The sequence below is a fragment of the Prinia subflava genome, chromosome 4 (assembly GCF_021018805.1).
Source record: "Prinia subflava isolate CZ2003 ecotype Zambia chromosome 4, Cam_Psub_1.2, whole genome shotgun sequence".
Taxonomy (NCBI): domain Eukaryota; kingdom Metazoa; phylum Chordata; class Aves; order Passeriformes; family Cisticolidae; genus Prinia; species Prinia subflava.
Genome location: NC_086250.1, coordinates 25,327,956 through 25,350,550, shown reverse-complemented (window position 1 = coordinate 25,350,550; position 22,595 = coordinate 25,327,956). Strand labels below are relative to the sequence as shown.

The 22,595-nt window shown below is 42.9% G+C and overlaps 1 protein-coding gene across 1 annotated transcript in view; it reads right to left on the bottom strand.

The window, feature by feature from the left end:
• Positions 1 to 22,595, bottom strand: part of GRIN2B (glutamate ionotropic receptor NMDA type subunit 2B) — a 177,724-nt gene that overhangs the window by 56,141 nt on the left and 98,988 nt on the right. The gene's annotated exons all lie outside the window — the stretch shown is intronic.

Below are 22,595 nucleotides of genomic sequence, written 5' to 3'. Positions count from 1 at the left end.
ACTCTCCAGAAAATCGCATGCCTAGGTGCAGCTCTCTCAGGAGATCCACAGCTGATGTGCTTTCAAAAAGAGAAAATGAGAAGAAATCTCAAGGAACAGCTGCAATCTCAAGGAGCATTTACTCACAATCACTCAGAACATTTCTGTTTGTGAGCTAGATTTCCTTGGATGTGAAACATCACTCAAGTCACATAACAAGAATGAAGCTAAAATTTGACCAACCACAGAATTATACTAGCACTAAAAAGTATCTCTTTATTAAAAAGAGGTCTTTTTTCCTTCATAGTAATAGAATTTGAAAAATATTTAGTAAAGTCAATTTCTAAATGCTTTTTTTTACAAGATTTTTGTTACAATTTGAAATTTTAAAGAAATGTTGGGTCAAGCACATACAGAAAAAGATTATTTTGGATCACTATGATCCCCAAATGGCAGAGCTTTCTAAACCAGGAGATTGTAGAAGACTAGATACAATTTTAGAAGACCACACCAGAATCAAATTGCTTAGAATCTGGAAAAGAAAGAAAGTCTTATGTTTTGAATCTGGAGTCTTTAAACAATGGCTACAAATTTGTTCACATTTATTTCTGTTAGTGTCTTTCATTTGGGATCGCACATACATACTTTTGGGACCTAGGAAATACTTCTCCACAAACTAGAGCATGAAGTTGTGGAACTTGCTGTCACAGCAAAACAACAGGGAACATGGCTTGATGCTGAAGAAAGGACTGAGCATTCCCAGATTTAGGAAACACTCCCAACGTTGCAATAGCAACAATTAGAAAGAAGCAAAGACAAAGAAACTTGCATTTATAGGAGTGGTTAAAAACTCTTGTGGTCCATCAAGACCGAAAGAAGCGAGAGGCTGCTTTAGGCCCTGCACACACACATAAGAAGGCAGAGCTACACACACACTGCAAGGACCAGTATCTCTTAACTCACACTCAGAAACACAGAGGACCAGTTCACTTCATACACCTACCCTGTCAAGCCCAGCTATCCATATACAGGTCTACAACTTTCTGCAAACACCAAACACCACTCACCTGTGCCCCTCAAAGAGTAACATGCAAAGTTTTGTGTGCCCTACAGCACCTCACAGAAGCATCATCTCCTGGAAACACTGGGAAAATGGTCAAGATTCACACCCAGTACCAATCTGTTCACAGCCATGTTGAGGTTTGTTTCTAGGCTTGCATTTCGTGTATTGGGTGGAGGAGACAAAAGCCAGAAGCCAGCCTGGATGTTAAGTGTCAAGTAGAACACAACATTGCTGTATTAGACTTTCACACTTGGCATTTTGGTGGCCTGAGATCTTTGGCCATTGAACAGAAGTCCAAGACTGCAGCCAAAACAAAATAATAAAGAGGATAGAAAAGAAGATCACTCCCAAACTAAAAACTTTGACTATTTTCCCTGAAGACTTAGCACTGATGGGGAGTCTAGCTCATTCAATTATGTTTTAACCATTCCACAAGTAAATCTACCTCTGCTGATTGTCCTGGCCTATGGGAAATTCTGAAAGAACACAGCCTTGAACACAGAATTATGTCAGAAAAATGCTTGTCCCTAGAACAGTTTTATTTCTTTTCCAGGCTCCATGGGAAATTCTGAAAGAACACAGCCTTGAACACAGAATTATGTCAGAAAAATGCTTGTCCCTAGAACAGTTTTATTTCTTTTCCAGGCTCCATGGGACCACACACTTAGAATATCCAAGGGACAAAACCTTATACATGAAGTCCAAATCACTGGACACCTTAATTAGTCCACTGGCATTTTAAACAGTTCTCAGCATCTGTGGAGGAGCCTGGAAGGACAACCTGAAGATGCAACTCACTCAGCTCTCCAGAAAGCAGAAGCAGTCCTGCCTTGCTAGTGAGAAAATGGGGCACTATGCCTTAAGCCATTCTGAAGTCTCACACATCATTTATTGTCCACATTAAAAAACTACCTGCTGTGGAGGTGTTACGCTTCTAGCCATGGGCAGAAAAACCTGTAGCATAGAGCAGAGTTTTAATAGCAGCTGCTGAAAGAAACCCCACTACTTCTGATTACCAATGAAAGTCCCTTGGTCTGTCTTCACCATGAAGTAAAGTGGCAGAGGCTTTAGACTGAAGGAGATGTTTAGGATTTAACGTGATCTTTCAAAAAGTGCTTCTCTCTACCACCTTTTTCTCTCGGCACAGTCTAATTTCAGCTGCCATTTTTCAAAATACATCTTCCTCAGCAGCCTGTGGCTCCTGTGTTCAGGGGAGAGAGAGAAAATTGTCATAAGGACAGCTCCACCTCTCCTCCCTTGGCTTCTCTTGAGGAGTTTGTGCACAGATTTAACAATGAATTAGTCTATACCATATGCCATCCGTCAAGGCTGCAGGGGTGCTACAAGAAGAACCTAGAACAATCAAGCATCACCCTTTTCAGAGGCAACCACACCTTATAGTGTTGCATTAAAACTGCTGCTGTAAAACAGGTAATAAGAAAAGAACATCTGCCTACAGCCACAGGCTAGAAGATCATTGGTCCTCAGCATGGCTTCAGGAGAGAAAACTACAAGATGTCACGATTTTCCTTTTCTCAAGTAAACTAATTTGTTGGGAATGGTGGTACAGAGGAAATTCTCATTCTGGGACAATAAATATTGAACCAATTTATCCCAGAAATATGCCCCTTTGTAAATTATATTGTCAAAAGACTAAGGGTGGGAATCAAAGGAAATAAAATTGTGTCTACTTCAGGGGGATTTAGAAAAGAGATCATCAGAGACAGTTCTAGTGAACTGCAGCAAAACCCTTTGGGTGTTTCCTCTGAATGTGGCAAACTGCAAGAGGTAAGAGATATCATTGTGAGCTTTGGTCTTAACTTTTCTTTCATAGCCATGGCCACACTACTGCAAGTAGTCCAAATGACCATAACATAAACAGGAAGAAAAATTTTTCTTCCACACCATGAGGCACCCGGTTCAACAAGTGCTGATGAAAGCAGTCTCTGTAGGTCAGTCTATCCACAAGCCAGAAGGTTTCTCTTTCTGCAGGTACACCAACAGAATGAGGAAGCTTCACCTCATGCACTGTTGCAGTACAAGGGCTTGAGGAGCTCACCAGGCTGCCAGGCTGCTCCCCCCTTATTGACCAAGTCCCATTTTCTGGGACTTCTTCTGGCAGGCTGACCACAACTCATCTGTCATCTTGCTAAGGAAATTAGCTAAGGAATTGTTCTAACCCAGGCAAAGGCCACTTTATCTGATTGATTCAGTTTCTGTTGAATTCTTGATTAAGAAAGGAGTGAACTACTTTGACATGTCACTTCATATATTCCACATCTCACAGTCCCCTACTAGTCTGCATTTCCTCCAGTCGAAGTATGTAGCCTCTGTCCCTGCCTTCCCTCCTATTTCTTAGCAATCCTGGGACTCACTGTGTGCAAAAGAGAGACTCTATGAAAACACTTTCTCCGGAAGAGAAGCCAGAAAAAGAAGGACAAGTTTATTAGCCTACAAGGATGCTTCAGGCACCACAGATGTAAGATTTTCCAAACCTCATAAGATCATTAGGTTTATTTATTTCCCATTCTGTATTGTGTATTATTTCAATCTCTCCAAGTGCAATAGCAATGAAATTGAAAAACATCCATGGAAACACTTCCAATTAACACAAGGTCAGAAAAATTACATTAGAGACCTCCACAGCCCATTAAGAAGAAAAACATCTCTGAAACAGCCTCAGCAAGCAGGCAGGCAGTGCAACTTGTCATAAAAGTCAGCAACCTTTTGCGTGTGTTTTACCAGGAGCACAGAAGAAAGTATCAGTGTCTAGCACCCTGTGAGAATACCACACCACCTGTAAGCTACATGCACAAAGCTGATTTCAATCCAGGCTGAAAAATGGATCTGTAAAATACTCAGGATGCAAAGCCACAGAGGCTCTGAAGAGCAGATTCACTACCTTCAGTTGCACCAGAAACACAAAACAAGGTAGATCCACCCCTGAGAAACATATGGACTGCAGGGTCAGTGTATAAGCACTATTCAATGAATTATCTCTAACCTCACTATGATTTTGGCACAGGCTCCTATACACCCAGTAGCAAGAGACATAATGACTGCAGTAAGAAGGGAAGAAAACATAACAAGTAAAATCAAAACAAAGATATTTTTAAACAGCCGTGGGGCTATTTCTTGTCTGCATGTCCAACACAAAATAGATGGGACACCCTGGTACTGGGAGATCAGCAATCCAGTCTAATTTCCTGGGCAAATTGAAACACTGTCTACTGCTTTTCTGAGTTCTTGTGACCTCTTCCGGTCAAGTCTGAGCCTTTAAAACTGCCAGAAACAGATGCTGCTCACACTCACATGGAGGTCTCATCCCCTAGACCAACCACCCTTGTAGAGATGAGCAATTACCTCAAACTACCCTGAAGCTGAACAGAAGGGAGGTGTTAATGAAAAGCTTGTGTCTGACTCAGCAACTGGATCATGGTAATTACAACCTTCACAGCTTCCCTGTTCCCAAACCTAAGCTGAAACAGGTGAAGAAAATCAGAGATTTTTCACATCTACTTCTGCACAGGCAGCTCAGAAATGACCTTCACCTGCAAGGAAACTCTCTGACAGGGAGGCAGATAAAGGGAGAGGTCATCTACTTTGGAAGACAGGTGTTTGCAGTTATCTCTTAGAGCTTCTCACAGAAGGCTGGTAACCTGTCTCCTCTTTCTATAGAGGCCATAGTGATGTCAGAAAATCCTTGAAGTCAGTTCCAGTTTCCAGTGCTGTCAGTGCTATGATGCAGGTAGATAGTTGACTGGCCACATGGCAGTCAGTATTCAGTTCACTGCTCTGCAAAGTGCTGCAGAAACAGATGACCAGCGACTGCAAAATTTCAAGCAGAAATAACCTTGGCTTAGTCTCTTCCCTAAGATACATGTTTATAATCAAGAATGTAGTCAATTTTCTTTCAACACAGATCTCATGAGAGTAGTTTATTTTAAGCCTTCCCACCTCTTCCCCCTTTTCTTGTCTATCTTCCTTTTCTGACTTTGCAGAGCTTTCCACCACAATCCTATCCAGCACTGTCTGGAGGGACAATGTTTGGAGAACTGTGTGTGAGCAGATAAGGCCTGGCGCAGCGGAAGATCTCGGGATTGTAACGGAAAGACAGGAAACCTCCCCCCTCACCCTCTGAGGTGTGTAACTAACTCTGAGAACAATGTAGCCCCTCCAAACCCAGTAGTTTTCCACTAACCTCTAACCTTCCTTCCCCTCTGACGTAGTGAAGACCCCTTAGACTATATAACCCCATGTGGGAACCTAATAAATCGCCATTTGCCGTCCACCATATTGGTGTATGCGTTGTCAATGGCCCGAGCGGTTGGGGTGAGGCTCAGCCGCTGTGCTAGCTCTTTGGAACCAGGTCGCCATTGCCTCATATCGAAGGCAACAGAGAACATGAAAAGACTTTCTAAGCATGTGCATCTTACATGAAGAACCAGGCAAGAACTGCTGTCCCAACCTACCAGCAGACAGAGATTGTGATTGTGCCCCAGAAAGAGGGGCTGGGTCAGGAACTGCAGTACCATTTTTACAGCATGAATATAGCTCAGAATAGTCGGGTTTGCAGCAACATAAGTGGGAGAGAGCAGAAGGCAGCAAGGAAAAGACGCACATTTTGCATGTCACTATAGAAGATGATGTCTGGGTGGTCTGTGAGAGAGGCCTTTCAAGAACAGAACACCTCTCTTTTGCTTTAATTTTTAGGAACCATCTTGCAAAGTCATGATACTGTCTAAATATTTATCATTCATTCTTATATCTCCTTCCAATAATTTCTGTATACTTCCTGCCACATGGCTGTGCCCATGTTCACCATACCCTTCATAAGCCCTCAACAGGGTTTACAGCTTCAGATTTGTCCAGGATCATGGAATGGCTTGGGTTGGAAGACACCTTGAAAATCCTCCAGTCCCAAACCCCCTGCCTTGGGCAGGGACACCTAGGGCACTAGACCAGGTTGCTCAAAGCCCCATCCAACTGTCCTTGAATACTTTCTTTTTTCTCGGAAACCAAGGTTTGGTTATTCCATCAGAATCTTCAGAGCTTTGCATTTATCATTGCCAAACTTTCTGGAACAGAGAGAGATGATAATTTCCTCTGAAGGAGGTACAGTGGCTAAAAGTATGTTCTTTTTTTAATACCATAATCATCCGGTTCATGTTTCTGGCTTCCTGAAACACACAAAAGTATCCATTTGAATAGAAATGAGAGGACTGACTTCTGCTGCTGAAAATGTCAAAATAGTAGTCAAAAATCTGAGATAAAAAAACAGAACAAAAAAGTACCCATCTGTAGCCATAAAAGGCTCAAGAGTGTTACTTTTCAATCTTTCAGACTTCTCAAAAAAATTAGTGTCTCAATGAAAATAAGCACTTCAAATTAAAAAAAAAAAAAAATGAAATACTAATCTTTCACCAAAAAAACTTCCAGAATTTTTTCTGAGAGTTAATTCAATACAGGTTCCTTTAGGCCAGAGTAACTCAAATACATGTTTGCTTATGTAGGCCTCTTTCCCAGGGCCTACACTTAAGTACTGTAACAAATCAGCATCAACAGCTCTTCAGGTTACATATCCCTGCAACAAAGCCCCAGTGAGCAGGATAGACAAACCAGTGCTTCTTCCAGGATAATAGCCACACTTCTATAATATGAGTGTCTTCATTATATCCATTTTGGTGCATTTCTCTACATGAAATTATACTTAACAGTTTGCCTTCACTGGATAATTTACCAGTAGAAACCATACTAACTGAGAAGTCCTCAGCTTGAAGTCTGCCTCACTTTCTATCATCCCTTTATAAAACGTCCACTGTCTTTCACTTCAACTTTGCACATCTGTACTTGTCTCAGGGACAGTAACTGAGGAAGGACAGAGCACCCAGCACAAGGGCAGAAAGCACATAACCTCCCAAGGTCTTGAGACACAGGCTTCATCGTCAGCTTACATCCTTTTCTATCCACTCTGACCCTGGATGTATAGCAGGCCAAGTCAAATAGCAACATCCCATAATATCTACTGGGAGCTGGATTTTTTTATTTTTTACTTATAGACTGTTTTCCCATAAGTTGCTAGGAAACTAACTACTGGGTACTTATAGGTACTTAAGCAAAACAAAAGAAGTGGCCAAAGTCGGGAGAGGAGTGTGGCACCTGGCTACACTTCTTTTGTCTCTGGGAGTTTCTCTCTGGCGGGAGATACCCTGAGGTTTTGGGGGCAGGTAAAGGACAGGGCTGGGGGCAGCGGGGTTCTCGCTCTTGGCATCGGAAGAAGCAGGGTCAATGTGATAAATATAGTGGGTTAATTCCTGATTTTATGTATTATAATATGGTAAAATCATGATTTGGTAAATGTAATATGTTATTGAGGAATTGAGGAATTCCGAGGCAGGCATCACCCAGAAACCACCATTTAGGAGATCAAAGTGAAATGTCGAGGGCTGGAGATGATGAGATTGCCATCAGAAAGGAGGACACATTAAGATAAGGGATCAGTTCTTCTCCCCTGGGCAGCAGAGCCATCAGAGCTTCATCATCATCCTGATCTCCAGAGGAGAACGCCTGTCCATTCAAAATTTCTGCTTCCATTCCCTCACCAGAGGACCGAAATTAACATTTCTCCCTCCCATAGGAGACCCCATTCATCAGACCAAGACAGCAATGCATTCAAATAACTATTCCAAGGAAACAAAGAACTGTGGGGAAATCTTATGCCAGGGGTAAAATAAAATGTATAAAACCTGGACCCCAAACGGGGCCAATTCGTGAACACTGGGGGACTGCAGTGCGATAGAGGCTGCTTTCCGGTTCACCCTTTGACGATCCCCAGGTTATTGTCACCGTAACTCTGCTTGTTGGTTTTACTGAAATTCTGTAATTTGATTTTTAATAAACCAAATCATATTTTCAATTGGAAAATTGGATTGGTATTTATAACAGTCAAGCTGTTGCTTACTGTGGGAAGAATTCACTGTAACCACCGGAGCCCAGTTCTAGGGACCTACCACCATCTGCTCGTGTGTCCAGGAATCCTGAGCTCGCCTTTTCCTGCCCTGCCGGGAGCTGGGCCGATGCTGTCCCGGCCCCGCTGCTTCTCGGGCGCTGCTCTGGGCCTTTGCTACGCTGTAACCCCGCACTCCCTGCCCTGCCGGGACGTCCCGCAGTTCCAGCTACCACTGTGGAGCTTCTGGTACATCTCCTCCACCAGCCCGGGATTTCTGTTCATTCCTGCCGTTCCAGCTTGGTGCTCCTTGGAGTCCTGCAGGGCCACCGGGGTCAGAGTGCCCCAGGGTTCTGTGAAGCAAAGCATCTCCTCCACCCCTTCTGGTCTCAGCTGTCACAAAGTTCCTGGTTTTGTTTTGTTGTTATTGTTTGTTTGCCTTGTTACACATACTAGTAAAGAACTGTTACTTCTCTCCCTCATATCCTTGCCTGAGAGCCCCTTAATTTCAAACTTATAACCATTTGGAGGGAGAAGGTTTACATTCTCTATTCCAAGGGAGGCTCCTACCCTCCCTAGCAGACACCTGTCTTTCCAAACCTAGACAACATCCTTCTCTTGCTGCTGGCTCTACAGAAAAATTCAACAGTCCCCAAGGCCCCCCACTCCTGGGTGCCTCCATTCTGATGCCAGAACTGACATCTAATATCCCCAAATTCCGTTTTTGCCCATAGCTCCCCACTTCTGCTCTCTATGGTTCTCTGTGCCCTTCACATGTGCCACTTAGTCTCTGAGGGCTTCTCCTAAACCATTTTCTGACCTTCCCACAGGTTCATCTATTTGACCCTTGAGCCTCTTCTGAAGTGGCCCCTGTAGTGGCTTCTCCACTGCAGCAGCCCTCAGGGAATATGAACACTTCTTGGAGTGTAGGTCATCACAGCAGCTGGTCCTGCGCTGCCAGGAGGAGTCTTTACTGCAGACACACAGAGCTTTATCTGGGACCTCTGGAATATAGTGCCACCAGAGCAACAGCACTTGTGAAGCAGAGAGGAGACATTGCCAGGACCCACACTCATCCTACTTGAGCATGTTTGAGGTTGGTCTTTTCAGGCTCTCTCAGTACCAGAGGAAGAAAAGGTGCTTTTGAGCAGGGCTGACTTTTAGGCTCTTTGATTGCCACCTGGAAGAGTCAGTCACATGAGTGCTCACAGGTCCAACCTCATAAATTTCACCCCCCTTTTTCCTGGTATCCCAGGCTCTGAGCCTGCTCAAAAGCAGTGGCTTCAAGCAGCATCACAGGTACCAATGAGCTTTTTTGCTAAGTTCCTCCTGTCCTGTGAGACTGTGCTTGGAGGTCCTGTTTTCCTCAGATGCCTTCATCATCCACATCCTCTACCTACTCCTGGCAGGCAATGGACAAAAAAAGCAAAGGTCGCTTTTCTGGAGCACGACTTGAAAATGCCTAATCTTTTGCTCACATTTCCTTCATTTCAGATCCCAGGTGAAATCACAGGGAACTTTTTTCCTTCCTTACCTACCCCTTTCACTGCCCTCTGTCAGAATTATTCAGCTCTCTGAAGCATTACCAGATACACTATTTAGGAAAGATATGACAGAAGAAATTAAATAGTATTGTTAGGTATCTATAATTACCCCAAGTCATTTTTTTTCCACAGTGCAGCAATTTGAAATCTCTCACAGCACTCTGTTTGGGAAGCAGATGTTGACCATGTCAGCTGTGTGCTAAGAATGCATTTTCATGAGTTGCATTTCTTGGAATTTGCAAAGTGATGGTGGTGGCAGAGGGGGATGATCCTGGAAAATTCCACACGTACAGGCACAAAGCAGGCAGTGCAGAGACCTGCCAGACTCCTGAGGGTATCACAGGCTTCTCAGCCCTCTCTCTCTGTCATGGTACCAAGTGGGCCTGCTCCCGTCAAGCAAAGGAAATTTCTTCTACATTCTTGCCCATAGGAAGGCAGGAAGGGCTACTGGGGGAACAGCATATTTAGGAGAGGGAAGGTTTCTCCCGGGGGGTGGGATCTGTGCTGCTCTCCCTCTAGAGCAACACACTGACAGACATGGAACAATGAAAATAAAAAATTTGGTGAATGTCTCTGCTGTCAATTCCTCTCCATCTCTGTCCCATGTGGTCTGTCCTGTCCCATAGTCAACAGCTACAGCAACAAGGCTCCCAGGGCATCCATCCGACTACTGTTCTGTATCTTCTAAGAAAACCCGCTCTTTCCCGATATTACATTTAAATGCACTTTTGCTCTATCCCCTGCCTCCCCATTACTCTTTAATTACATTCACTTGGATTGTCTTAAAGAAGTCCTTCCTTTTCTTACTGAATATTCCCTTCAAACACTTGCAGAAAATTATCATACTCCCTTATCTAGCAAACTTATATATTTGGGGAAAGTCTAGCATCTGGAACCAGGCAAGGGTCCAATGAGACACAGGTGAGCCAGAGAAAACAGGTTTTAACTAAAGTTCAAGTAACATTGTACAATAAACCCTGGGAATCCTTCAAAGTGTTTATTTGAGACAGGAGACTTCTTAATGGAGAAAGTTCCTAGTGCCGATTTCATTAGATTGTACTCTTTTTATTTATAAGACAGTGTCTCCATTAAACCCAGGCTGGAGCAAGGTGTCTGGGCAATGAGCAAGAAAATATATACACACACAGAACTTATTCTGGACCCAAATAGGAGACAAAGCATGGATAGAACAAATATTCAAATAGAGACACAGGGAGTTCTCTATGGATCTGTTCCTCAGCCTTTCCAAAAACCAAGAACTCAAACAGCAGGAACCTGTAAGAAAAGGAACAGGGCATGAACCTGGTGGAAACTACGAATGCAGGCTGATCTATACACACAGGACAAGCTCAAGGAAAACAGCTGTCCACAGGTAGCCCCTGTCAAAGATGAAAAAAAGCTACAGAAATGAGATGCTGCCATAATCCCAGCAGTCTTTACAAAGCAAACATAATTTAATGCAGCAACACAAAGAACTCTGGCCTCAGTGAAAATGAGCACACATCTAAGAAGGAAAGCAAATAGTTCCCACTTCTAAAAAAGAACAAAAGTAAAGCACCTGCTGAAATAAGTGACCTGAGCAATCCTGAATTCTTAAAACACCCAGATGATGCTTAGAGCAAACAGTTAACTCAGCGTGCCAGAGCTGATCTCTGTCAGCAGACTGCAGAATGGACTCTTTCTGTTATTTCCAGATCTCCCAGCTTGGATGCTGAGACTGTTGTATGACACCATTTAGACTGGAAAATTTGCAGCACATCTCTGCTGTCCAGCACTGCACACAATATAAGTTGATTTGCCAGCAAAGACCATTTCCTCTCAAAAACCACATGATTACATAAACCAGGATGGATTGAAGGGGAGAACAAAAAGATGTGCAACACCTGTTAACACTGACATTTCACACTGGAATTTCTCCAATCACATAAGGGCCCAGACTTCGTGCTCCACCACTGACCAAAATGGTGTTCTGATGAAGTTGTGCAAAAAAAGATTTTTCAAAGCAAGATATAAACAATAAAATAAAGTTTAAAGAAATTTTAAAGAAATTTAAGAATATTAATTCAATATAAACCCAGGTATTTTTTCCATCTAAATCCAGGTTTGTTTGCTGTTTAGAATTTTCCACTCAGTCATTCAACACATGCAAAAAATCATGTTCTTTACCAGACATAAATAATAAAAGTGATAGAAATTTAGATTGAAATACACATCTGCAGAGACACACTGTGTAGTCACTAGCAATGAAGTATCAATTTAAAAAATAAAATAAACTATAAAATCCCAGTCCCAAAGGCTAGTCTTTTCTCATGAGAGGTGACAGAGACCGCAGTTTAAGCCTCCATTCTGAGTCAGGCTGAAATGATTTGAGTACAGTTTTCCCACTGCCGAGTAGTCTGTCATCACTGTTTGCCTAATGAGACTCTGGGTTCTGGGGGAAGATGCTGTCATTTTCTCCTCCACATCACCTTTGTGAATGACACCTAAAGGCTTTTGTGTATCTACATGAAAACACCAAGATGTCTGTTTTCATTTACAGCAATAAAACTTCCAAAATAAATCCTCCATATATAGTCAAAATTAAATAATATTTTCATTGATCCTGAACTATGTTTTTTCAGATTCATTTGTTCTTCCCGTCATATTTCTGAGGCTTGAGATTGTCATCTGGAAAGGGAAGGACACAGGCCTTATCACTCCTCTTATTTAATGACTCATGTCATTTTCCCACAAACAGACTTTGTGGACAAAGTTGGCTAGAATCTAATTAAAATTTCCTTACCTTCTTCTGTTTGAGACTCCTGTTCCTTACCTTACATGGCTGTGCAGTGCTATTTTGCATCATTAAACAGCCTAACCCCATTCCGCCACATGAGCGGCTGAATGTTACTCATAGTGAAATGTTGCCTCTATGTTAATTTTGCAAAGTGCTTAGAATCCCTCTCAAAGGAAGGAACAATAGAATGTAAGTCATTATTGTGTATGGGAACTGAGGAAATAAACCTAAGAGGAACAAGCACCAGAAGCTGCCACACAAAATGCAGACCAGTTTGAAAGCTTAAAAAGGAACAAGAAAACGGCTGTCAAACAGCCTTTCAGGCTTGGCATGGTGGGAGACGTTGCAGCATGCAGCTAGCCCAGCAGAAGGAAATTAAATAAGACTGTCAAACTGCTGACTCAGCAGACAACAGCACAACTCCCAGCACATTGTAGAATTAAACCCAGGTCAGTAAATGCCAGGTCCTTTCAGAAGGAAGAAAGGCCAAAGGATGGTGACAGAAATTCAGATACCACTGCAAGGCAAGGAAAGAGTCAGAGCTGGGATCTAACATTACCAAAGGCAGTCTGAAAAAATTACAGACTCAGGGAAAACACAGTTCAGGCACAGGGAAAACAAACGATGCTGAACATATTGTATGTTCAAATCGATGACACTGAGCACATGCCAGAGCTCATGAGCAGCAAGAGCAACTCAAGCACAGAGTAGCTTCAGTGATAACCACAGATTTAACACTGAAATACCCTTGAAAAACAGCAGAGAACTTTACTCATAACAGTGCAGAGAAGACCACAAGGGAAAAGACTGTCCTGGTCTAGTAAAAAATATTGTCAAGATGTAGTTCAGCATCAAGCCAAGTCAACCACATACAAGCAGGGTTCAAACACAAAACAAAGGAGCATGTGAGAACAAGCACTGGAACACTGGCCAGAACCAACACCAGAAGAGAGAAGCAAACCAAGCCAAAGACACAACAAACAAGCTATTTCTTACTGAAAAATGTCTGAGCCATTTCATATTAGGAAAACCTTATTTCAAATTCATTCAGAAGTAGATGTGGCCAGACTTTTACTGCAGGAAAATCAAACTGCCAAAATCTTACCAAAACCAAATAAAGAAAAGGAGGGGGGGAAGAGAAAGAAAAAGATAAAAAAAAAGAGGAAAAACACAGGGTCCTATGAATATACAGCACTTCCCTTCTCTCAAGCTTGATGGAAGGAAAACAGAGCTTCCAGTTAATAACTTTCAGATAATGTAAAAATAGAAAAAGTAAAGGATTCACAGGACAAGCAAAGATGTCATTGACATGAGACAGTTTCAAGCAAATGCAACTGAACAGATGAAAACACACCCTCGGGCACTGGGGGCACATTCACTCACTGTGAATCTCCTTCAGCTGCAGCTCTGCTAGTTCTTTCTCCAGACTCAGTTTGGTTGGCTGCTGGCTTTCTGTGCCCTCACCTCTTCACTCGTTTCAAATCTTAAACAGTCTAAACTCTTATGCTTTCTTCAGCTGCCTTTTCATGGCATAGTCTGTCCACCAAAAGCAACAGGAAATAAACTTCCTCTTCTAAGGGCACCTGAGTGGTTCCTCACGGCTACAGACTCCCTGAAGTGATTTCCAGTAAATTACTGGGCACAAAGCAAGGAAAAGTGAAAGCAGCTATGCTGTGTATCTATCCAGTATTGAAGGATACATAACCTGTTCATATCACTCCTGAGTGGAGTACGGATGAAGTAATTACTGTTGGGCTTATAAACAGTTACAGAATCTTAGAATATCCTCAGTTGGAAAGGACCTACAAGGATCAGTGAAGTCCATCCTACTTCTGGCCCTGGACAGGACCATCTGAAGAATCACACCATGTACCTGAGAGCATTGTCCAAACACTTCTTGAACTATGGCAGCCTTGGTGCTGTGACCAAGGGAGCTTGTTCCAGTGCCCAACCACACACTGGGTGAAGAACCTTTTCCTAACATATAGCTTAGACCCCTCCTGGCACAGCTTCATACCATTTCCTTGTATCCTGTCACTGGTCACAGAGAAAAGAGATCAGTGTCTGCCTGTCTGCTTCCTCTTGTGAGGAAGAGTTGGACTTGAACCTTGTGGGTCCCTTCCAGCTCAGAATGTTCTGTGATTCTGTGAAGCTATGAATCCTGTGAGACTGCTATAAGGTCTCTGCTCAGCCTACTCTTCTCCAGGCTGAACAAGCCAAGTGACCTCAGTCACTTCACTTGTACATGGAATTTGGGGAAAAAGTCATTCTTGTGTTCAGACTGAAGTTAGAGACAAAACCAAATCGCTCTCCCTGATCTGTGGGGTTTTTGGGGGTTGGGATTTTTTGAGGATTTTTTATGGACTGATCAGGAATGATGATAGGATGGGTCCTTGATACTGTGCTGTGATAGGAAATTACTGTACCCATACCTGAAAGCTCATCTTCCCATAGCGAATCAGCTATCTCCTGCATTAAAATATGGGTGTTTATTTTCAGCATGCTGAGATGAAACATTCCCACAATCAATGAAATGCTCATGATTAAAGGAACACATACACAGCAGCATCTGACATGCCATGGAAATCTCCAAGCTGCTGGCAAGCAAGAAGAGTTTCAACTAGAAGCAATGTGACACTGGCACTAGCATATCAGCCCTGTACTAGGAGTTTGTGTTGCATTGCAAGATGTGGCCTTACCAGAGGGTTTTTTTTTTCTCTGTAAAGTTACGATTATCCCCTCAGATATTAAGACGACTGGAAATTTTCCAGCAGCACTGGGTGTTTTTGAGCTGTTGCACCTTCTCAGCTGCAGCTCTCCAACACCTTTACTGCTTTTCTCTGTCTGCCCTTCACACTCTCGATGAGGCTCCCATAAGCCTGCACAAAGCCAGTTATAATTCTCTGCTGCCTAGCAAAGCCTTCACAGGAGTAAGGCAGTTGGTGTGTAAAGCCTGCTACCTACCATGCTGACTAATGTTGTCTGATTGTTCCCTTGTACTCCCCCGTCGGTCCATCTGTACTCATCTGCTACATTTTGTCTTGTAATTAAAGTGTAACCACTTTGGGGTAGGAGCCACCTTTTTTGTTAGTGTTCACTCAGCTCCCTACAGAGCAGAGTCCCAAATCCATAACAGCAATGATGATGTGCAAGAGGTGACTGCCTATACACCTGGCAAAGGGTTACAGTGGCACCTCTTACTGCATGGCATGAGCAAGTCAGCTGAGAGAAAGCTCTAGACAAGAATTCTCATTCAGAATACAATGGAGGTGAGGTCAGTCTTCTCTTGTGGCCAGATGTTGTTATCACATTAGTACACCGAGCACAATTCTCTGGGATCCCCTGTCCAAGGAGTTCAGTTGGCAATCCTAGTAAAGGTCAGATGGCTGCTATCACCCTCATCAGCTACACCAGCACAGAAGTGGTAGGTGGCATTCTAACTATAGCCTGGGCTTAATAAAGATCTCCAGATAGTCCAATACCTGATTTGCATAAGAGGACAAGGTCTCTCCAAGAAGCTGTCATTGTTTCAATGTAAGAATTCCCTCCAGTGGCAAGAGTGTAGGGTCTGGTGGAGAAGAGCCAGAATATTTTTCTGGAGGCTCATGAATCATAAAAATACACTCCAAAATTCAAGCAAAGTCAGGAACTGCTTCAGCAAGAAGCAAACAGAGCAGACAGCTTATAATGACATAACATACCGTGGTTTGGAAGAGACACCCAATATGTTCTCTTTGGTCAGAGCTAGACTAGCTTATTATTGCAGGATGCAGTAACTTAGCAAAGACACAGTTTGACCAGCATGTCTGCAAGATTTATACAGTAGGCTTTTTCAGACAGATTTTTCCATTTATCCTCTGATAAGGAAGGCTTTGTGTGGCTTTTGAATCTGCTCTTCTCCTTAGGAGTACGTGTAAGATTAACATGGCCATAATTAGCCACAAATACACACAGTTAGATCCTGGACAACCATGAGAAGTCAGGCCAATTCCTGGCAGTGGGTGCAGCACTGGTGCACAAATAAAGCCATCTGGTTGTCTGAATGAATCAGGGTCATAAACAGACCCATCAGATGTGACCTAGATCAGGTATCTAAGGGACACTCACTTGGGAATGGGATAGCCATAAAATATGTATTCTTTGATGCAAATCTGCTGTCTAATGAGAAGTAAGGCATTCAGCAATTATGGTCTCTTAGAGACACGTCCAGAAAGAACACTTTAAAAAGCAGGGGGAAAATGCACGTAGACTCCCATTCCAATTTCAGCCATATGTGCTTGAATCCAGAACAGTCCCTCTGCCCTAAGAGAAGCTATATCCTTCTAAAAACTGGTTCTGTGGGAACAGAATCAGTCACTTACTCTGAGTAGGTTTAAACAAACTTCTATGCCATTTCTCCTCAGGGACAATGAGTCATAAATCCCCTTATACACAGCAAAATTAGCAAAACAAGACTGATCGGCAAAAACAATCCAATCTTGTCACACTGTAAAAAGAGTCAGTGGAATAAAAAATCATTTCCTCCCTGGACACACAGGCAAGATGCCAGAACTCCACACACAGAACAGAACCTGACCAAAGGGAGTAACTTCTACCCCATGGAGGCAAGCATACATGTGCATGCATGTGTAAGGGATCAGAAAGGCTTGCTTAAGTGGGCACCAGACAACACAAGGGAAAAACAGTCTCAAAAAATCTAGTCATCTTTCCAAAGGTAGCGGAGGGCCTTCAGAGAAGATTCACATTTGTACAGCTGCAGTTTTCACCTCACAACCCTACATTCTTGTTCCTCTCCTGGAGGAACAAGGAGGCTTTTATTCTCTAAGAAAGTGAAATTTTTTTTAAAAATCGAAGTCCTTCCTTCTGCAAAGCAATATAGCAGATAGGATAACATGATTCATATTGATTCTTGACAGAGTGGTCAGTACCACATGGACTGTTAATAAAAGCCAAGAATACTGATCAGTATTTTCAGTCCTCTTCCCTGTTATTTCTGTCACTGGGACATTGAAGCATACAGAGAGATGACAGTGAATATTTCTCTTAGTGCACAGTAAGATGAGATCAAACCTGAAGGCTGCATCATCATCAAATGCTACAGCCTCTTCAGCACTTCGGTGGTGTTCACCAGCTCCCCAAAGGTGCAGACTTCAGGAGGTGACAAGTGCCTCCATAAGAGCTTTTGTTCACAGCTATGCGCAATAGCCTTCCCATGCCAACTGCCTGCTCGTACAAAAGGTTCATGGTAGAAGCTTGAAGAAATTATGTCATCACTGGATCAGGCTTAAAGTTTCTGCTGATCAGCTTGTCCATAACCTGGGTTGTCTGTCCTATGAAATAAGCTGGTTTTCGTGAGACACTCTTCAGATTTGTCTTGCTCATCTAATCACAGATATGTGGGCTGGCAGAGAACCACAAGAGATCACTTACTGCATCCACCAGCTCAGAGGCAGGACAAGATAGATTGAGATCCTGCACTGTTGGATATTTTTCTCTATGTCCTCCAGCAAACGAACCTCTACCAGCAAATGAGCCTCACTATGTTTCACATGTCAATCATTAGGCAGCTCCCTACATATCTAAGTGAAATCTTTCTGCTTGAAAGTTTAGCAAGACAACTTCTTCTTTCTCCCTACTGGGCCATGAAAAGCAGCTGACCAGTATGTCCTTTTTTCAACAATCATTTAGGTGTCTGAAAATTTGTCTTGGTCTCTTTCCTAATTTTTTTAGATAAGGGAAATTCATTTTTCATTTTTCTCTGCTAAATCCTTTTTTCCTTTCTGTATCTCCCTTACATATCCCAGGGAAAGCCTTCCCAGGCATGGATGGTCATAATGGTGCTCTGTCCAAGCTGGAGGCAGGGTCACAGAAGTTCACAAACCCACCTTATGCAGACTGTGACCTGGCTGAACACATCTCTGGAAAGCCCATGTGGCAGAGAGTAGTGGCACTATTTTCCACCCTGCTGCAGCATTAGGAAGTCCTAGAAGTCTACAGTCACTGAGGCAGCTGACAGGATGTCACAGCAAATGGCCCCATTCCCAGGGGGCACTAATGTGTACAATGGTGTAAGGGTACAGGCTAGGAGCAGCCTGCCTGTGAATTTGTAATCATGGTCACACCAATGGCTAGAGGAAGCAGAACAGACCCTGCTGGAGTTGAAGAGTTCAGAAGTCAAATGTTGGTAATTATAGCACCAGCAGCAGACAAACATTTTATGTGCCGAGAAGGGTGAAGGTTGATAGAGGCAGAGGATTAGTACATGCAGCAAGGAGAATTAATCTTTCAACAACAATCTTTCAGCCATCTGTCCTCTAAGATGGCTTGTAGTAGCACCCTGACCAAAACCATCACCTGGGGCTTTGCTTGTGGAAGAGGAGCAAATGGGGTGTGCTTGGTAAGAGATGGAGGGAGCTTGAGAGTCAAAGGGGTCTGTGGGGTGTCACAGGAAATTGGTGTCATGAGCCTCATGGAAAGGTGCTCTGAATCCTGAATGACCGAAGAGAAGAGTCAGAGAAGCATCAGCAAAATGGAGAGGCTGAGCACAAACTAGTGACAGAAGTGATGCAAAACTCACTAGTAATTAAAGTAGAGAAAGAATCTGAAAGAGGGCCTCAAAGTTCATAACATTTGTGTCACCCCCAGGTTTGCTGGGGGAAAATGAGGAAGCAGATGGGAGGATCGAGGAGCTAATGGGACAGGACTGTTGGCAAGGAGCTAGGGGGAGAGAACTCAGAAGAGGATGAGGATGTGATCAAGAGCTGGAGATAGCAGCACTTGCTAGTTCTCACAAAGGGATCATGAACCTAGAATTAAGTCCTCATCATATGTGGGATCATAGGAGAGCAGAAAAAAAAGGCAGATAGTGAAGAAAAAATACTGGGTGAAAACCCTTCCCATACAAAATACCACAACCCACTGACACAAAACCTAGTGTAGTACTGACCCTCTGGCTCACTTTGCAAGACATCTGGCCCCCACTCATCATTGCACTGAGGCATGGCCCTTCATAGGGTGTAAAAGTAGACATCCTTCACCACCTCCATCTGCATACCTGCACCTCTATGATAAACACAAGAGGAGTATCTAGGCATCCAAAGCACACTTCACCTATCTGGCCAGTGAAGCTAAGAGCTTTACTAACCTTTACTAACTAGCTGATGAAAAGGTAGTGAGGAAAGGCATGCAGTGTTCAGTCCCCAAGGTGCAGAGTATACAGAAGTGAATTAAGCATATTTGCTTATCATTATGAATCATTACTCATGGTTAGAGACAAGCAGGAGAGCTCAAGTTACTGCCCCCTTGTAGAAAGTGGTTTCTCTTCTTGTGCTTTCATGATTGTTAGCCTTACAAGGCTTCAGTTTGTCTGAAGAGCTCATGAGGAGATTTATCATCATCAGAGTCTGGGGGCAGCTACAGTTTCTCTGGAAAATTAATTCCTGTTCTGAAATAACTGGTGAGGTTGTGAAGATATTTATTCACAAACTGGGGAAAAAAATCAAAATCGCAAAAGATTTCACAGACCTGAAATCCTGAAACAGTTCGGTCACTGTCTGGATCTTTGCTGCTCAGAGAATGGAAGACTTCACACATATTTTAAAACATATCTTTTTATATATTTCTACTCCATGAGACATAGCCTCAAATTCCATTTGCCATCTTTCAAGAATCAAATGTACCAAGCTGTACAGAGCTGCAAACTGTATTACTAAACCCAGAGGAGATGAACAGAAATTATCAGAAGACTAGAAAACATGACCTACCAAGAGGGACTGAAAAACTTCTTGTTTAACCTATACCAGAGATGACTGGGAGAGAACATCATAGAAGACTTCAAACCCACACAGGGATCATAAGAAGTAGTAGATAATAAACAATTCTCTATGTCCATTAGAGAGACACATAAGTATTCATGGTCTTAAATTGCAGCCAGGGAAATCTAGGTTAGACATTAGAAAAACTTAGTAAGGAGAAAAAAGACATGGAAGAGATTGATTTGGGATTTCATGGGATTTCTAGAATTGAAGGTCTCTCAGAACAGGTGAGACAAACATCTGTCAGGAATAATTGCAGTCTAGTTAAACCCTCTCTTGGGGCACAGGGAGGCACTAGATGACCTCTTGATATTCCTTCCAGGCATAGCATCTGATTATGGATAAAAACTGTAGAGTTAAAGACTGAGTTACAGTGAATGCAACTGGACCAAATCAGTGTTTCCCATGCAGCCTTTCATCTCACGTCTCCTGCTGCCTGAGTGTTTGCCTAAAAGTTGACAGAATGAAGCACCTTCCTATTTACACAAAATTAGTGAGAATTTGGATGATGTTCCAAAGCACTTATAAAGGTATTGGAATTATGTACTAAAAATGTATTAATAATTTCTTGTATTGTGGCATTTCCTGGGAGCAGTTGTTAAGGGCCAACAGTTTGTGTTGCCTGACTCTCTGCAAACATACAACAAAACTCTGATCTTTGTTGCAAAGATCTCTGTTTCACACTTACATTTTTATGCTTGCATTTCTGCTAAATGGGAAAAAAATGAAGAAAAAGAACATGAAGTTCCAGGTATGAAAGGTTTTGGTCTGTGATCGGAACATGCTGGAGATGACTTCAGTGTCTTCCAGGAAGAACCTGCCAGCATAAAATTCAACCAGTTCAGAGTTTGATTATAATAATCTGATCCTCTCTGAGAAAGACACCCACTTCAAGATAAAACATTTGTGCCTAGGAAGCACTACATGTTTTTCTTACCACTAATACCATAGTTCATCATAGCGTCATTTCAGTCCAGCTTCAGCTCCTATGAAATGAAGGATCGTTTTGGTTTAATGGATGCTAAGTAGTCCCCACAGACAGCAAGGCTCAAGCAGGTCACAGGTCTAATGCCAACACCCCTGATCACCAGGATCTTTTCTACTAATGGTCTGGTTCATCTGAGAGACTACAAATACACTTTCAGAGACTGAACAACCCTTCTTACCACTGACGGAAGCCACCAAGCCTTCACTGAGGGTGCAACATGTGAAACATGTGACAGGCAAGATAAAAACAGGATTGTATTTAGCTGTGCCTCCCCGGAGACTGCAAAGCATTCCAGCAACAGATTCCCACAGCCAGCCCTGCTAATAGCCCCTAGGAGGATTCATGCTGCTACCATTTCATTTTCCTTCTGTGATGATGGAATTTTCCCCCGTGAGAACAAATTTGGTGCCAGCTAGGAACAAATCCTTCTGGACTTTTCCTGGTAAGCTTTAATGTAGCTGAGTGACAGACCAAGCCTGACATGAGGTCTCTACAGCCTGAGCTTTCCATGTCCACACCCTGTGCAGTATCTAGACAGCCTGCCTTCAGCTATGTCCAAGAGTTGTCCAAGTATGCTATGCCATGCCCTTTGTTTCCTCACACTCCTGCACTGAAGACCTCTTCTGACTCTCCCAGACCACACATCCTCATCTGGTCTGAATAGTGCCAAGACCATGAGGGAGATAGGTCCTCCTGGAAACCAGGCTGGGGCCTTTCACCTTCTTCCCAAATTCCTGCAACTACTGGGAGACCCTAGTGCCTGCCAGGCACTAATGTGATTGCTCTTCTGTCTCATTCACAAGTGGTTCCTACAGCTCTCTTCTGAATACATTTCTCCTCACAGCTCCCCATTTCATTCTCATTTCTCCATTAATTTCTTCTTCACTTTCACCAAGCAGGTCACTTGCAAGTCCATACAGGGAACAAGCAGGCAAGGAGAGAAAGTTTTCTGTGCATGGTGGGACAAAGGGGCATTTTACTAAGCCATACAAATGATCACATCCAGACCAACTTCTGCTTCATATCTGTCAAGTTTTCTGATGAATTCTCCTTCCTTTGCTTTGACTTCTTACACCCATAACTTTTAAATATCTCATTTTCTTAGCCCTTAAACTACTCCCTCTGCTTCAACTGAAACCCTTTGGGAATGCTTGTTCTGAGCCTGGACCACTGACATTTATGTGGGAGGTGAAATGAACCAAAACTTCCCACTAACTCAGAAATTGACACCATTTCTAAAATGGTGCTTTGGGTTACATGCAAATTATTCCAAAATATGCAAATTTAGATATTTGAACAATTCAGTATGATCTCACATTCACATCTTACTTAATGCACAATCCCATTGCAAGAGACACTGGCCAGATCTATCAAGCACAGTTATTAATACTGGCATAAATTACTAAGTGATTGGCTGTGGCTCAATCATAGTCATTTAGCATACAGAACTTCACTGCCACCAAGCCATACAGAAAAATATTTTCT